Raw genomic sequence first — 19,396 nt, 5'->3', positions numbered from 1 at the left:
TGCCTTCCATTGAAAAATATTCCCCCCGGGACTCTGGGCCCTAACTATTTTACCCAACTTTCCAACTTAAAAAAAAATTATATATATATAAAGGTGACAGTTACATACACAAGGTAGTGAGTACATTGCTTGTCAAACTTGTTATCCCCTCATTTTTCTTCTACCTTTCCTCTCCCCAGCCCCCCCAAAGTTGTACAGTTAATTTCCACATTGTCTTCTGAGTATTCTGCTGTAGTGTTATTCACAAGAATGAGAGGGTGGCCCTTGGGTGCCACTGTAGACTCTGAGCACCAAAGGCAGCTCTACACATCTCTCAGAGAACCTTGAGGAAATATCCCCAGTTAGATTACAGAGCCACCCTTCACCCATGAGAAGCAAATGAAGATGCATGCGTAAGTTGCCTCAGAGGATTTCCTGCCCTCTCCTCCCCATTTCTATCTCAAGGAACTGAAACTTTCAGCTGTCACTGTGAACTGGAACTTGAGCTACCTCAGTCTTCCACATTTGCACCTGTACCAGCAGCATCCTAATCAGCACTATGCACTAAAGACATTTCAGGGCTGTTGAAAAATGCAGGGGAAAGAATGCCTAAACTTGTTGCCTGGTGTCCTGCCAATTTGGAGATGTCTGTTGAGCCAACACCCTGTATTCATAAAAGTGTTTTTACTGGCAAGGCATGACCAGCCCTTCAGATAGTTTATGGGATTTAATCTTGTATTTCCTGGCCTTGGCTGACTGGACAAATGGTGGAAACATGAGCTTAAGGAAATCAATCCAGAGGCTAGCTGAATCAGTCATGATCCTGGCAAGAAAGAAGTGTCATTTTCAAGCTGGGATCCTGGGAAGGAACTAATGATGTTCGTACAGGCATTAAGAAAGGTAACAAGGTTGCTGCAAAACCCCCAGGCTAGCAAGGGCTGAAAACTGTTGGCAGCCTTACCTTGAAATGTAAGAGGAAAAAGGAGTTACTAAGTAAGAACTCAAAGAGAATAATTGTTTTGAATGAGCTACCTGCCAGGAAGCATTACTGTCGATGGAGGGATGTGGCCAATTCAGAGTAAACCAGCAGAGACTGGGCTGAGGTAATATACGATCCAAATGAATCCTCCTCTCATCCTCTTTTCCTTTCTTGTATCTCTCCTTAGCTAAGCTCAACCAAAAGAGAGCCCCTGGCAAGTCCTTAGTTTGCTGGTGATAGATAGGATGAAGAAGGGTTAGGCAGGGGCAGTGGTTCTGGAGAAGTGAGCTATACAGGTCTTCTGCCATTCAGACTTAACTCCAGGCCTCTTCATTACATGAATATAGGATTCACAGTAAAGAAATTATAATGGTCATTAAATTGATGCCAAGGTGAATTAATTAAGAAGATGCAACAATCCTAAACATGTTTATACATAACAATCAAATGTCAGGATACACAGAGCAAAAACCAATAGAACCTCAAGAAGAAACAGGAAAAAGCCAGGATTATATTCAGAGTTTCTGAGTACTGTCTCGCTGAATGATGTTACAAGTTGACAGGAAGTCAATGAGGAGAGAAAGGATGCACTACACTGTAATGAACGTGTTATAGAGCACCCCCATTTAATAACAGAAGGCTATACATTCCTTTTAAACACACATGAAATATTTACCAAGGCAATCCATGCTCCAGGTCATAACATAATTCATAATAAATGTTACAATGAGATCTCACTAAATATCCATCTGAATGGCTGAAGTAAAAAAAGACTATGAATGCTCAACATTAGCAGAGATGAACTATTGTATATCAATAATAGATAAGTGGAAGTATCTTTTTGCACAGTTTGAAAAAGTGATGATGTATAACTTAAATATAAGATAAATGAGAGTACCCTACAAAAAGTCTTGTAACAAGAATGTTCATAGCCAGGTTTTGGTGCTTACACCTGTAACTAGCTACTCAAGAGACTGAGATCTGAGGATTACATTTTGAAGCCAGCCTCGGCAGAAAGATCTAAGAGACTCCATTTAAGCAGCTTTTTAGCAGAAGTGAAAGTATAGCTCAGTGGTAGAGCAACAACTTTAAGCAAAAAAGCTAAGCAAGAGTTCAGGCCCTAAGTTCAAGGCCCAGTACTGAAGAAAGAGAAAAAAGGAGAGGAGAAAGACAGAGACAGAGAGAGAGAGAGAGAGAGTGAGAGAGAGAGAGAGAGCCATGTGCCAGTGGTTCATACCTGTAATCCTAGCTACTTAGGAGGTTGAGATTTGAGGATCATGGTTCAAAGCCAGACCAGACAGAAAAGTCTGTGAGACTCTTATCTCCAATGAATTACTCAGAAAAGCTACAAGTGGCACTGGATCAAATGGTAGACTGCTAGCCTTGAGTGCACAGAGGCTCCGGAACAGCACCCAGGCCCTCAATTCAAGCCCCAGAACCAGATAGCAAGGTGGGGAAGGAAGAAAGGAAGGGATGAAAATAGAAAGGGAGGGAGGGGCAGAAAGAAGGAAGCTCATACTCTTTATATCCATATAGAATCAAACTGGAAAGAACGCAAAAGTATCTATGAATAGGAGAAAGCGAAAACAAAATACAAATTCTGTTCCTTTCATAGCAGATATAATCACTTGGCCTAAAAAAAGTAGGGTAAGTTTATAAATCCCTGGTACATGTAACAGTATGCATCAATCTTAGAAAATATTATGTTGAGTGAATAAATGAAAAGCACTACTTTTCACTACTGTGACAAAATGTGTGAGGAAAACACCTGAAAGAGGAACACCCAGGTATCGATGGCTCACAGTTGTAATTCTAGCTACTCAGGAGGCTGAGATCCAGATGATGTTTGAAGCGAGCCTAGGGAGAAAAGTCCTTGATATTCTTTCTCCAAAATAAGCAATGAAAACCAAGCTGGAGATATGGCTCAAGTAGTAGAGTACTAATCAAACAAGAACTAATCAAACAAGAAGTACTAATCAAACAAGAAGTTCATTTCTGTGCTTACAATGTTCCATTCAGCCCTACTCTAGATGGTGTTGATGATAACAATGTATTTCTTTTATCTAACAGACAGTTGCTAGTGTGGCTCCAGCATCCTGACTATAAATAGGATTTTATTAAACACCCATGGCAGGCAATCTCTGCCTGCCATTTGGCGGGTGGACTGCTCCACTATTTCAGGCCTCTCCAGAAGCTGGAGACAGAGCAAAGAGGAGTGACTGACAACTGATGTTGGATTTCTTTTCAGGCTAATAAAATGTTCTGGAATTAGATGGGAGTGGTCAATGCACAACTTTGTGCTTATGCTAAAACATTACTCAATTGAATATTGTAAAAGAGTAAATATTAGCTAATTGAGGACAATGATCAAGTTCCTTGAGAGGCCATTGCTGAAATGCAGAAGCATCTAAATAGAGGGCCAACAGATAGAAAAGGCAGGGAGGAAGGCTTAGGCATCCAAACTAAACAATTGCCTCCTTTAATGAAACCTCACCTTGCTCAGTGACAAAATATTGAATATTTTCTATATGATGTTTCTCTGCCATACTCTGGCCAGAACTTTCCATAGATTGCCTTTCACACAGTTCATATTCTTTAGCAAACTTTGGAATCTTTAACAAGAGCAAGAGGTTATATAATAAGTTATATATAACCCGGCTTACAGTGGGCAAGGAATGATTTCAAGAGCTTTTACAGGCATAGTAGTATAATTAACATTCTTAATATAGTCTTATATAGTAAGTGATACTATTAGCCACTCCACTGACAAGGAAACTGAGGCAGGGAGAAGCAGTGGGATGAATTTTGGGTCCCTCAGGATTCATGGTCTCCCCTGTCATGGAACTTGAAGTTAGGACCATTGGGAAGTAATTAAATCATAAGAGACAGGCTCAGTGCCTTTATAAGAAGAAGGAAAGACATGCTCTCTTGCCATCTCTCTTGCTTTCTTGCTCCCTCTCTTCCTTTTTCCTTCCTCTCTTCTACCTCTATCTCTGTCTGTCTGTCTGTCCCTCTCTCTCTCTCTCTCTCTCTCTCTCTCATTTGAACAAATATTAAAAAGACAACTACCTAATGATCCAGGATGAAGACCCTCAGCAGAAACTGAACCAACTGGTACCTTGATCTTTGAACTTCCAGCACCCCAAACTGTAAGGAAATTAATGTCTGTCTGTTGTTTAAGGCACTCAATGGTGTCCTAGCAGCCCAGGTAATCAGCTTACCCAATGGAAGCAATGAATGCGAATCAAGGGAGTCCAAACAGAGTTCAAACACACTTAACCTCTAAACTATAGGCAATATTCCAGGGCAGTACTGTGAAGCTTTGCATCTGCTTGATATTGCTAAGCATAGGAAGAGCCAGACTACAACTCCCTGGGGTGGCAGTAACAAGAGACAGTGTTTAAGAATTATCCACCAATCATCACCTATCCATAACACCAAGGAGGGTATGGCCAGAGGAGATGATGGCAGGAGAGAGGTGAATGTGTTTGACAGGAACTGAAACAGAAGGATTGCCATTGGGAAAGGTTGGGATTCAAGGCACTGTGGCTGCCATTCCAAGCCCATTCCATCTTATTAAGCACTTCTGATCACAAATCATACCACTCTCTCAGGTCTTTTCTGTAGGCTGACATGTGCATGAAATGGACCACAATGAATGTGTTTTTGAACCTACTGCCATGGCGACACACACTGGCCATGTATCTTATTCATTTCAATTTCCATCATGATATTTGACCAAAGCATGTACAGGAATCTTTGACATGCTCACAAAGGCAAGATGTGAATTTTCTTCAAGACACTGCTTAGTCCGTTGGCAGGTATTCCTATTATAAACGATTTCCAGTAGAGGCCCTGGGAGATGCTGGAGACAATAATGAATAAGGACAGTCCCTGCCCAGAAAGACTTTCACATCTCAGCCACAGCCAGACAGCTCTGTGATCACTTGCAGTGCAGAAGAAAGTGGTAGAAGAAGGAAGAAGACAATGGGGTAAGAGCATACAAATATATGTGATCATGCTGAATTCATGTATTCCGAGGATCTTTGTCACTGCTAGTGATTTCTGTTTATTCTCCATAGGGTTAGTGACAGACAGATCAGTCAGTGGTAGGTGGCACAGGCTACAGGAGACTGGAATCGCTACCCCATGTACCCTGCATTATGCAATACCTTCCTCTCCAATTAAAACAAAAATTACAATGGCTCAATCTAAAACAATCTCCTAAACTGCTTTTTCCGTTTTTTTTTTGGTTTTTCCTTCTGAGTCACTTCAGAAAAATGTACCCACGAGACTTAACTTCTGGTATGACAATGTCCCTAACTCCTAGCCTCCTGTTTTCTGTCCTTGGCCAATTATCCCCTTCATCTGATTACTGCTATATTATTAGACTCTTATTTTCATATTACCTTGTTTGCATATAGATGGAATTTTCAGAGAGTTTTCTTTTCTTTTCCTGAAAGCTTGAAATCATTTTTACCCCCATTAAACACCCTTTAAATGCCTTTCACTCCCTTTTTCGATGATTTTTGCTCATTACTGGTGAGATGTAGGCCCCTCTGACTCTTTTCTAAGGTCTTAGCATTAAGGAGATAAGATGTTTTGACACGCTATTAAAAAGGGTGGAAGCCCATGTATTTCAGGTGGTTTCCTGGCAGCATTGGAGGGGTCATAGTGTATATTATTTTGTTACATAGAACCTGCTGTGTGAGAGTTCATTTGACAATGACTGTCTTGTGAGTTGCCTGAAAGACATCAGAAAGTATCTTAGGAACAAAGTAGAATCTCTCTCTCTCTCTCTCTCTCTTACTCTCTCTCTCTTTCTCCCGTCTCTCTGATCACGATAACCAGAAATGGAAAAGAACACGAAACCAAAAATAGTAGCACCGTTTACTCTGACAGAATAGGAAACACACAGCTTCTGCTTGGGAGTTTTAGGATCTCGAGCAAGCAACACCTCTGTGGCTCCCTCTACTCATCTGTCAAACTGAAAGGATGACATAGATGCAAATGTATTTCCCTAAGCAGAGTCCAGAATTAGTACCACTTGGTATCCAACTTGTGCAGCTCTGCATTGCACTGAAAGAGAGGCCTGAAATAGTGGAGCAGTCCACCCGCCAAATGGCAGGCAGAGATTGCCTGCCATGGGTGTTTAATAAAATCCTATTTATAGTCAGGATGCTGGAGCCACACTAGCAACTGTCTGTTAGATAAAAGAAATACATTGTTATCATCAACACCATCTAGAGTAGGGCTGAATGGAACATTGTAAGCACAGAAATGAACAATCTTTAAGAGTTAGATTGCTATGTGGGAAGGTAGAAAATTTGCATGTTCAAGGTCCAAAAATACGGTTCCTATTCTCTGCTTGGTTTTCTGTGTGGCTGTCACACCCACCACAGAGTAAGTCATTAGTTCTCAAAACTTGCTAACAAGTTCCCCCTGGGAGAAGAAGAGCAAGAAGCCATGTGTCCAGGAATTTGAGGTTAAACCTTGGATCCACATCTTATACTCCTACCATTGCAGTTAAATATTCAGATTGCTAACAAAAATCAAGTTGAACTTGATGTTTGAATCTATTTTGTATGTAATCTTGATTTTTAAGTAAAACACGCTTTACCTATATTATTGTCATATAAAATTTATCTTCCAAGATGGGTGCCAGTGGCTAACACCTGTAATCCTAGCTACTTAGGAGCCTGAGATCTGAAGATGACAGCTCGAAGCGAACCCAAGCATGAAAGTCTGTGAGACTCTTATCTCCAAGTAAGCACCAGAAAAGCTAGAAGTGAAGCTGTGGCTCATGTGGTAGAGTACTACCACAAAAGCTCAGGAACTACATCCAGGCCCTGCGTTTAAGCCTTGGACCATTATGGGGGGGGGCGGAGGATTTACCTTCCAAAATATCTTATCTGAGAGGGGTGGGGCTTAAAAGAAGGAAGGAGATAGGTGGAGAAAGGAGCGGCGAGTGAGTACAATCATAATACTCAATGTGCATGTGAAAATAAAACCAGGAAATTGAGTGGAGGGCAAGGTTGTGCTAGATGGGAAGGGAAAATGATGGAAGGGGTGACATTCATTGATCAAGATGCATTATACCATAAATGGACATGAATTGAAACCCCTTGGTATACTATCTATAGATTTTTTTACAAAGAATTTTAGGTATATATTACAATGAAATCATACTCAGAAATAGAAAACACATGCACTGACATAGGTGAGGGCCTCTGACACTATATGGAGTGAAATACTACTGCTAAAATAAGAATGTGTGCTTTTATAATTCTTATATGAAATTCAAAATAGGCAAAACGAATCTACTTAACAAAAATTCAAAACAGAAGGCAAACAAATTCCAGGACTTGTGTGAAGTTTGTCTGGTAGCTTTGAATTGTCATTAGTGTATTTGTAGGTAGCTCAGTGATGAGGCTGGAAATTAATATCTGCAGATGGAATCCAAATTGTGAGTTTTACTTAGAGATTTTACAGCTTTCCAGGGGCACAAAGGGAATACATACTTAGGAAAGAGTGCATCTCAAGTTAGAATTTGAGTCTCTCCCTAGACTAGTGAGATGTTCTGTGATGTGCTGAGCTTCCCTGAGCTATGCAGTCACAAGGTGGAGAGCAAGTGGGAGCAGCGTGCTCTCTGCTGCTGAGTTTGGAGGCTCCATGGGTAGGCGTCTTAAATGAATTCTCCAGTTAGCTTGGGATGATGGGTTTCTTTGGGACATGATCCCAAAGAGGGTGGAAGAGCCTCTTTGTGCCCTGAATTTTGAAAGATCTGGCTTCAGTGATTACACAGCTGAGAACAATGGATGACCCCCCCACCAAATGGCAGAATTCTGCAATGGCTCATTCATAATCTCCACCCCAAGCCCTGACCACCCCCGCCCCCAGCCAAGAATGTTTATTCCCTCATCTAACCCTCCCCCTACCCACCCCGCTACACACACACACACACACACACACACACACACACACACACACACCCCTCTGACTTCTGGTTAATCTATGCTGAAAACTGAGCAGGATTGAGGGATACTTCGAAAATAGTTAAGGCTTACTTCTTGATTTGTCAGTAAGGGTCTTTTTCCAGAGTGTCCTGGCATGTGGTCAGCAGACTCTGAGAAGAAGACCTGGCCTGAGTGTGGGCAGCTTTTCCATTGGCCAAGTGAGCACTTGGATGACAAAAAAAAAAAAAAAAAAAAAAAAACAGAGTGGGGAAAATTTCCCTTTCTTGTATACAAGTTTAAGTAGTGATCATTTTTCCCGTTACCTACTGTCTCCTACCAACATGAAGCCCATACCAACCATGTTCAAGGAGCTTACAGACTTTCAGCCTTGCCCTGGAGTTGCTGGGGTCTCTCTTGTTCTGAGATTTCCAGATTACTTGGACTGAGCAGCTAGTGTCCCAGCACTCCAGCCTGCAGACGGCCATTGTGGGACACCCAGCCCCTGACTGTGTGAGCCAACCTACCATTCCCCATTTATAATTACACATGCATTCCATTGGTTCTGCATCAGGGTTCCTCCACAGAACCTTGATTTATCTGTCTTTTCTCTTGGCCAATGTGTTATAGTCCCTAATCCCTTGTTCTTTCACAGATCACACTCTGAATCCTTGACTTACTCCTGTTAGGTAGATTCTTCCCACTGGTATCAAACACACTTTCCAAAATCTTCCATTAAAAGACAAATAGTTGAAGACAATCTTCTCTTGATCCCATATTTCTTAGGCTGTGTAACATGTAGAAGAAGATCCTCCCATCTGCATTCAATTTAGTTTTTTAACCACTTTTTAAAAAGTAAAATGGTCTTTTATTATCTTTAAGTAGTTGTACAAAAGAGTTGCCATTCCGAAACCAAAAACTTCTTGTCAAATGGTATATCCCACAGGATTGGGGCAGCGACCCTACATTATGTAACTAAAACCAAACAACTACTCAACATATAAAGGTCAAAAGTAGACCTCTCAGTGGGTCACAATAGCTCAAAAGCTATGTATGCACGCTCATATAAGACTATTGTTGACATATTGTCTACTGTTGACATTACATTTAAAGCCCTAGGTGAATTTTCTTGGGCGTAGGCCACGTGGCTACTGTATATGTTCTTGGTACACTGTGTATTGTATATATGTCTACCTGACCTAGGGAAGGGAAAGAAAAACAGGGTGTAAGATATCAGAAGAAATGTACACACTGCCCTACTATGTAACTGTACCCCTTGTGCACAACACCTAGTCAAAAATTTTTGTTTAATTAATAAATAATTAAAAAAAGAGTTGCCATTTGGCAAAGCAGTTTATGAACACAACACATCTTGATCATTGCCCCCCCTTGCATAACAGTACTTAATGTCTAATTATCACTAAAGTAGTCCAGTTTGCCTGTCTTACCCCTTCTGATTTCCCCATTTCTGTGTATTTAAAAATAGTTTCTTACTCTAAAATCACATAAATAGTTTTCTTTTTTTTCCCATCTAAGAGTCTTATTAAAGTTTCATCTTTCACATGGGGCTTTCATCCATTGATGAATAACTTTTGAGTATTTTGCACCCATTCCCTCTTCAACCTCTTCTACCTCCACCACTTAACTGAAAATGGTCTCAGGAACGTAGCCAATGGATTCTGTATTGCTTCCCTCTAATTCTCTTTTTCAAGTCCTGTCTGACTTCATCGTTTGGCAACCCTGAAACAGCTGACTTCTCTGTGGTTCTTGGAAGACCTTGCTTCCTTCCTTGGCCTCTGTGGGACCACATTCTCCACTTATCTGAAAGCCCCTTCGCAGTCATGATTGCCTTCATCCATTTCCTGGCCTGAAGGCTGAGTATTGCTGTGCTCCTGGAACCAGTTCTTACCTCTCTAGTCTTCTCCTCCACACCATTTTCCCAGGTAGTCTCAGCTTCATGCTGATAATCCCTAATACTGAATCTCTTCCTTATACTTTCCCTCCTGAGCACCAACCTTATATCCCCACTTGGATGGCTCCTGGCACCCAAAATTATCCTGAACCTTGGATCACCTTCCCACCTTCCCCACTTCAGTAAATGTCACCATCTCCTACCCTTGTCTCCTGCCTAATATCTGCAGAGTCATCCTGGACACTTCTCCCTTAACCCCCAACATCCAGTACAAGTTTTACCTAGTCTCCCGCCCCTCCCCCCTCCGCAAAAAATAACCCACCTGTCATCTATTCACTCTGTCCACCCTCACTACCAAGCCTTTATTGTTTATTTCCTGTTAACTGTAATAACCTCTTCTTCATTCTCTTTTTATTTGGAGGGGGGGGAGGATTATGGGGATTTAAATCCAGGCCCATGCACACATGAAGCAAGTGCTATACCACTGAGCAATAGCTCGGCCCCCTTTTTCCCTATATTAACTCCAATTTCTTCCCAATAGTTTTCCCCAAATAGATGGATATCAGGCTAAGCTTTCAAAAATATAATTGGATTCACATCCATTTTCTGTATAAAACCCTTCAAAACTTAGAACTGCACGTAGGGTGAAAATCTCAAATCCTGTAGATGACTAGCGAGTCCATCAAGTCAAACAATACCACATCTCTCTAGGTACTCCAGAAATTTGGAGGGTATGGCTGAAATACTCTTTCCTCATGACTTTGGGCCTCATTTTCCACATCTGGAAGTCTCCTCTTTCCCTAGTCCTGTGTGTACTCACCCTGTCTCTGTTGTTACTCACCCCTACCTCATTATCCCATCATAGTCCCTCTCCGACTACAATTCCCCTCTGTACAGGAAGATGGGAGAGGAGAGTAAGATTTTCCCCCACAGAAGCCTGCTGAGCTACACAACCTGCATACAACGATTCTCATTCTTACTTCAAAACATAAATGTAATTAGTGTACTAGTTACATGATCGAATAATAATTAGTACTAGAAAACCCATTCACCTAAGATTATCCTAGTAGGTGATTTGCCAGAATAACAGCAATCAGCCTGCTAGTCCAGCATCACTGTGGTGCTATCGCCCCCTAGTGGCTAAATTAATTACTTAGTCCGGAAGTGTTAGAAACGATGCTGTTTAATCAGCACCATTCCTGGACATCCCTGGGCAATTGTGGTATTTCATTCTCTCTGAATGAAACTAGAAACGAAAAGACATACGAGCTTTTTCTGAGTCATCGCTTTTTCCTTGCAGAAGACCTGTTCCAACCTTTTAACTCCTTTTCCCTTAGAAGCATTTGTGTCCCTTTTCAGGGACTTTCCAGCCAGGCAACTGCCCCAGCTCAGAAAACTTGTGGTCTCTAAGTAAGATGATTGGGTACCTGTGTTTCAGAGAACATTCATGCAAAATCAGTCTGACAGGAGCTGGCATTTCCATGTGCTAGACACTCAGGCAAAAAAAAAGAAATATTTATGTCTCTGTTTAATATGCCCGTTTTCTGTACGAGATCCTTGTGCACATAAAATACACTACTTTTCTTTCTTCTTAATTGTGGGTCATCTTTCCCTGCTTCTTTGCATGACTAAGTTTCTTATTAGATGTCAAACATTATCAATTTTACCTTAATGGTTACGGGGGGGGGGTTGTGTTGCATGCAGTCCATTGTTTTGACACAGTCTTGGATCTTGTGTGTGTGTGTGTGTGTGTGTGTGTGTGTGTGTGTGTGTGTGTGTGTGTGTTCATTACTGAGGGTTGAAGCCAGGGCCTTATGTATGCTATGTAGGCAAGTACTATACCACAGCACCGGGACATAGTTTTATAACACGGCACATGGAGCCATAGTAATTCTGAGAGCAGGACTAATTTTTCTCCACTTGTAAATCTACTAGGTTTTTCAGTATGACTGGGTAGACACTGTGGGAACTCTGGGCCCCATTCCATATACTCCTTGTGAGTAAGTGTGCACCAGCCTTGGGTACCTTTGTCATGTGCAGGGGCTGATCAGCCTCTTCCTGATCACAGCACCTACCCAGCTCCTTCCTACCACCAGGGGGTGCTGTCCTTCACTGGCTGATGTCTAGTATGTTGACCACCACTATTTCAGATACTGTGCTTGTTGACAGCTTCTGGTGAGACAGTCAGTCTGGTGCATGTTACTCCACCTGGAAAGGAAGCAGCAGTCTATCTGGACCATGTTGCACTGGGAGAAAAGAGTCCATTGGAGGGCTGGGAATATGGCCTAGTGGCAAGAGTGCTTGCCTCGTATACATGAGGCCCTGGGTTCGATTCCTCAGCACCACATATACAGAAAATGGCCAGAAGTGGCGCTGTGCCTCAAGTGGCAGAGTGCTAGCCTTGAGCAAAAAGAAGCCAGGGATGGTGCTCAGGCCCTGAGTTCACGGCCTAGGACTGGCCAAAAAAAAAAAAAAAAAGAGTCCATTGGAAAGCATTCTCCCGCTGAGCTTCTCCACACTGCATCCGTGACCATCACACATGGAGAGCCTTTTCCTGTTGTTTTCTATGTCGTAGGTTATAGAGAGGTGAGAGGTGAGGCATGAGGTGAGAAGTGAGGCACATCTCCTTTTCTCTTGTGACAACTACAATCCTTATTTTTCCTGCCTTTTGCCTGATAGAACTGGATTTTTATTTTTAAAAAACTGGAAAAGATTTACTGGATTTTATTCAACCCAAGCTAAAAAAAAATAAAATATATAAGAAAATGAAACACTATATACATCCTTCTTGCCTTTGTAGGTGACATTTATCACATCTGTCTGCAATAATTGAAAGTTCAATCTTATTACATCATGTGATATCCTTTGAAATTAAGATTCTCCCTGCTGGGCAACTAGTTCTATGAATATCACTGCAATGATCTGTCACTCTTGGCCTTTCAGCATTTACCTAGTAAATATTTCATCTAATTATTAGTCCTTTGGGATTGGCCCTAGAAGGGAACAAGAACAAACTCAGCAGGAAAATTTCAGGCCTGCCTACTACGGCTATTTTTTCCATTACTCCCTTTCAGTCTTTGGAGTTACTCTGTAGAAGGAAGAGCACCATCAGTGATTCTAGCTCTCAACACTGCCTAAGGAGAGAAGTGGTACTCATTGCAGGACCTGAGCACCTCTGTGTCTGAGCAACAACTCCATCACACCAAGACCCCCTGTTTGTAAAGTAAAAGGTATCTGGGAACAAAGGAAGGAATTGGTCATAGAACTCCCCATTTGTATCCTCTATCAGTAATCATACAGCAGTCACCAGGTACCTAACCACATGTAACCACTAACCTTGGGCCTGTACTCCTAGCTACTCAAGGAGACTTAGATCTGAGGGTTGTGATTCAAAGTCAGCCTGGGCAAGGAAGTTCTTGAAACTCTTAACCAACAATTAAAGATATATGGAAGTGGAGCTGTGGTTCAAGTGGTAGAGCACCAACCTTGAGCAACAGAAGCAACTGACAGAGGCCAAGCCTCGACTTCAAGTCCTAGTACTGGTTGCATAGGCACACACACACACACATACACACACACACACACATATGCACACAAATACCCCTAACTAATCACTGGCAGCCATGTGCAAAAAGTAAGGTGGAGCTTTGCACTGGCACAATCCTCTTCCAAGCTGGCACTAATTTTAAAATAAGTAAATAAAAGATAAGTAACATGTCCTCATTCCTGGTCCCTCAGCATCTATCTGCCTGGTTCCCCTGCTCCATGAGAGGTTGTCACAAGAATGCTACCTGCTGCTAACCTGTAGTTGAAAAGTGGACCTAACATTAACATAAGCCAAAAATGGAGCCCAGCGGAGCATTTAGTAATGCTCAATAAATGTTGGAGGGAAATTATCTCACAGGAAAGCTGCTATGTGTTTCTGTCTCTCAGACCTGGGAAGCTCAGGGGGAAGGCTGAAGCTGTTTCTGCAAGTACTAAAGCTAGTGCCACCTGGTGTGTGGATACAGCCCCCTCAGCCACAGGAAGTGGGAAAACTGGATCCTGCATTCCCAGGAGAAGCTGATCCACAGTACTGTGTTTGGGAAAGCTGTCTCAGTGCTTTCCCCTGATTAACAATCTCTGTCTATCTATCTATCTATCTATCTATCTATCTATCTATCTATCTATCTATCATCTGTCTGTCTACCTACAAACCTACCTACCTACCTCTATCTATCTATCTAGGTAGATATTACCTCCCTCATTTTCTCTCCTCTTTCCAACTCTTCTTCAGTTTTGCCTCTCTCTCTTTCCTCTCTTTCTTTCTTTTTTTTGGGGGGGGGGTGGAATTACTAGGATTTGAATTCAGTGCCTCATCATTACTAGGCAAGTTGCTCTACCTCTGGAGCCATACCTCCAATTCTCCTCTCTCTAAATCCATGTGCCTTTCTCAGTCTCTGTCTCCTCTCTCCTTCCCTCCTCCCCACCCTTGCTCTCTTCTCTCCATTCAAAACCACACTTTACCTGAGCTTCTCAATTTTCATCAAAAGAAAAGTCAGTAGCAGCCTCCTTGTAAGATTAGGCAGATTTTTTTTCTAGGAGAACTGCAATTTCCTTCACTGTCAGATCCTTTCTGCAGCTGGCTCTGAAAAAGAACAGAGAACCAGCAGCAAATCGGAATGCTATAATTACAGAGCCAGGTGAGGGAGAAGACAGAGGAAGGAGGGCGTGGGCAGTAGAAGAAGGGCATCGTGGGACTCTGTGGAGCATCATGAATTGGGGTGAACCCATCTCTGAGGCTCCTCCAGATAAATGGACCCAGCTTGAGGTCCCATGGTGGGATCTGACATGCAGCATTGTCTCTCTGCTTTGATTTTCCTAACTATTTTAACCTTATATATCAGGCTGGAGGATGCTTGACCTATAATGGCTTAAATATTGAGATATAATCAATTTCCTGGGTTAAAAGAACAACCAAAGCAGCTCATTTGACTTGCAAGGTGGCCAATTTGACACACCTGTAGACAGGTTTTTGACGTTGTTGGGGTTTTTTGTTTTTCTTTTTATGGAATTTACAGCAAAATGTATTTAAACCATAAACTTCATAAATTTCATATGTAAGACATATGTTACATATGTTTGCATATAATATAAAAATTTAAACATAAATAAATTAGATCCTATAGGAAGACAAAATGGCTTCCTAAGGTCAAAGATCAGTCTTTCGCTGAAGTCTGAGTTCTCCACTCTCTGCAATAGGTCCGGCAAAACTTTTCACTTGGATAACCTGGGAGACATTATAAAATACACAGGGAGGGTATCAGTGGCTGACACCCAAAATCCTAACAATTCAAGAGACTGAGACTTGGAAAGTCACAGTTCAAAGCCAGCCTGGCCAAAAAACCACTGTGACAATCCATCTCCGATTAACCAGTAAAATGTCAGATTGGAGTTATGGCTTAAGTGATACCTACCATCTGTGAGCATTCAAGCTGAACAAGAGCTCAAGGCCCTGAGTTCAAGCCTCAGTACAGCCAAGAATACATACATACATATATACATACATTTGTACAAATATACAATCACATATACATATGTGAGGAGCCAGGAGCATAGCCCAGTGTAAGAGCACTGACCTAGAATTTGTGCAGTCCTAGATTCTATCACCAACACTAAAAAGAAAAATAGATAAATAAAACAGATTCAAAATAGCTGTTCCTGTGGCTAAAAATCTGCATTTAGTGACAAGGAGCAGGGATTATTCCAGAACAAATATATTAGGTCACACTTTGAGAACCAGAGCTCCAGGAACTATTCAATATCCAGACTCTCCTTGTGCCCCAACATCTGACGTGTAAGAGGCCAGTCCCCAAAGATTAAATGACTTCCCTGGAGCCAGTATGTAAACTGAGAGCAGGGCTGGGGTCAGAATCATGCCAGCTGGTCCAGCATTTTTTCCATCACATTCCAGCATAGAAAAAAAAAATCCAAATCTCTTAGTCTCTTAGAGAACTTTACTCTCTCTCTCTCTCTCTCCCTCTCCCCAGTACTTCAAGCAACCAAACTCCCTCATACCTCAAACAATATGTTCAAGGCCAGCACAGAAAAATCACACCATTAATTCAAAAAGTCTCAGTGCTTTGTGCCCACGTACTGCCAAAATTAGAAGCAGTGAAAATCATTTAAATATTACTTTTCTTTTAATTGTGAGAATATCAGTGTGTGAAAATTGCCACCCGTAACCTTAAGAGTTGTTAGAGTTCTCTAAAAAGCCAGCTCGCCTTTCCAACTGCCATTCAGCTAGGATTGTTTCTTTTACACATTCCCATTAAGCTCTGGGCACACTATTAGTCCTGTATGATATCTAAATGCATTCTTAAGGGTGGATGTCAATGGAAGTGTTATTGTTCCATGGGGTTATTACAGCTAAATTCTCTGTTAAGCTGTCATTCTCAGAGTGATTGCCCTGGAGATTGGTGTTTTCTGTGTGTTTACCCATTGATGTTGACTGAACAAACACCAAGACTATTGGCCTAATGCCACAGTTCAACACACAATTGTTCCCCTGTCTGTAGGCTTCCTTATTTGTTTTCTGTAAAAATCTGTCATAGCAGGTCCTTTAGAAAGAATCACTAAAATGTGCTCACACTTTGCATTTTGGGGCAATTCCGTTAATTCAAGGCTGGGAGTAATTGCAAATGTTGGCACATGCGTTGCAAAAATCTTGATTCTGCAAAGTGTGTGTGTGTGTGTGTGTGTGTGTGTGTGTGTGTGTGTTAATGACAATAATCTGGCAGAGTTTTTCTTTAGTCACACAACTGTTCCTAGGCAGATTTGTGAGCCTTGGAAATGTGCTTAGTATAGCGAATTGCTAAGATAGAAACTCCAGATCTGAGCAATACAATATGTGCATGATTTCCAGGCTATTTTCCAGGAGAGCCACAATTGGGTTGAAACGTCTGACAAAGAGACACGAAGAATAGGAATCGCATGAGGCTTTAAAATTAGGTCTTTGAATTAAAGATGATACTCAGAATGTCACCTGTGTCTTACACTCCTTGACTTTTTCTAGAAGCTACAGTGCTCCCTGCAGTATATGTGTGTATGTATATATATACTGTAAGACAGAGACGTGTAGTGAAGTTTTGTTCCATAGTTCAAAGCCCTCCTATTAAACAGGGTGCTCCAGTGATGCGTGGAAACACAGGTCTGAACACTGGAATGAAGCCTTTTGCAGGCCTGGAAATTCTGCTCCTTAATGTTTCCCCTATGTGGCAGCTCCATAGTTGATGATTATCCTTGTGGGAATAACTCCATCGTTTAAAATCAAAGATCAGCAAACATTTTCTTTAAACAGACAGATAATAAATATTTTAAGCTTTGTGGGCTATTTGACCTGCCCCAACTACTCAATTCTGCCTATAGTAACACACACAAAAAAAAACCCATAGATCATATGAAAACAAACAGAGGGCCAGTGTTCTAATAATATTTTTCACTGACACTGAAATTTGCATTTCATATAACTCCTACAGATCTCTAAATAGTATTCTTTTGATCTTTTTTCAAGCATTTAGAAATAATACATTTCTTAGCTAGTATGTCAGAGAAGACAGGCAGAGAGCACTTGTGGCTCTAGGTAACAGTTATCTAACCCTTGTTTAAACTAATAAGGCACTAGTAAAAAAAAAATTCAAATAGCCATCAGCTTGCTTGCTTTGAACCTCATCTTAGAAGCATTCAAGATGTTAGTTACTCCTGTAAGGATTAGTCATTTTGGACTTTGGGGGTTTAAGAGTCAGCATATAATTTTTCTATTCATTGGAAAGACACTAATGAATTGAGGTTGGGATCAGAATTGATTTCTCTGCATGCTTTTCCACTTCCTGAGAAAAGCTCTGGTCCTGAACTGAAATCACAAAGCTTTCCATGTGGAATTTGAAACCAGGCCTGCCTAATATACCAATTCACCAGGGCTGCCAGCAGACATCCCTGTTCTCTGGTTTCTCCTACTTCTCAGCCAAGTGACCATCCCGTCAGAACAGAAAGAAAGGATGAGCTTGACTAATGACAAGCTTTTATCTTCTCCCCACTCCCACTGTGATTTACAAAGCCCCTTCTTTACCAGGAAAGAGGAAAAAGAAGGTGGCTTAGAACCAGGGCCCACTTATATTATGCATGAAAGACTCCAGGCTGAAAATCTGTTAACAATCTGAAGCCAGGATTTCTTTTCCTCTGTATTTCATTGCCTAAGGGACTTAGTCTTCCTTCTTCCTCTTTATTTTCCTCCTCACTAATTTCTCCGTCCCTTCTTTTCCCTTTCCATCTTGATGATTTAATATTCTCAGATGGGCTATACCCTTGTTGTTCAAAGTGGTTTTATTGCTTACTGTTGTTTTCAACATCATTTAATTGTAAAGCTGATGTCACTTTAATAATGGCAGTGTTGAGCAACGGGGTCCAAGTAGTCCTGTAATCTGCTCTCATTGAGCCAGTACTAATAGGTGCTAGCACACTCCTAGAAAAAGGACATTTTTCACAATCTTGGACTAGAGTCTTTGGGATGCTCCAAAAAATGGTCCCACACACATATTTTGGTACCCGCCAATTTTTCTTCCTGTAAACTTCTGTACACAGACAACCTTACAAGGAAAAAATTGTATCCAGCATTTCACTCTCACTATTCTACAGCTATCCATTAAACTTTCCCAAACGTTTTATAGGCGTCCTGTGTTCCCAACTATTTCAGTTGAGGATTTCCCAGTTTCCATTTGGAACAGTTTATGTGATTTATTGTACCCATGAGTCAATACTTTCAAAGATGTTTCTCAAACACCCCTTTAGTCTCATTTAAGCTCTTCCTCCATAAATCTTTCATATGTGTTGGTCCATAATTGTATGGTTTCAACCCGTTTCCTCTCCTCTTCCTCAGTTTTAGCAAAAAAAAAAAAAAGTGAATGGACAACATCACTAGAGCAGTTGAGAGTGAGAGAAAGTGTAATGGTTTTAGATGCTATGAAATAATCAGTGTCTTAGAAGTGATCTGACCATTTGTTTCCTCGGAAGAATTCAGGGCCTTTTTACATGCCAAGAATCCTTGGTTGCATTTCCTGTTTGAATACATGGGAGAACTGAATCAAGCTACCTGGTTCCTCCCTCAATAACTAGCTCCCGGGTGACTAGAAAGCTTTCTCTGCTTCTCTGGAACAAAATGTGCTTGTTCCCCATTTGAGCCCTGACATATTATGCCATTTGTGTTTAAATCTCTCTCACACACACACACACACACACACACACACACACACACACACCCCTTCCAGAAAAGGATTTACATAACCCATTTGGCAGCTGCTGAGCAGTCTTAAGTGTTTGGCTTTCTTCACGGTGTGGTGTGTGTGTGTTGGAGAGACTTTCATTTCTGAGGTCGCCCTGGGTCACCCCTTGCACCCCTTGCATTCAACCTGGGTCTGCACAGATGATCTGATCCCCAGACCAACTAAAATCAATCACAATGCATGAACCAAGCATCCACGTATGGGGGCGGGGGGGGCGGGTATGATCCACGAGACCTTACCACTTTCCAAGGAAAAT

Source organism: Perognathus longimembris, chromosome 6 (genome assembly GCF_023159225.1).
Source record: "Perognathus longimembris pacificus isolate PPM17 chromosome 6, ASM2315922v1, whole genome shotgun sequence".
NCBI classification, from domain to species: domain Eukaryota; kingdom Metazoa; phylum Chordata; class Mammalia; order Rodentia; family Heteromyidae; genus Perognathus; species Perognathus longimembris.
This window is presented reverse-complemented; position numbering follows the sequence as displayed.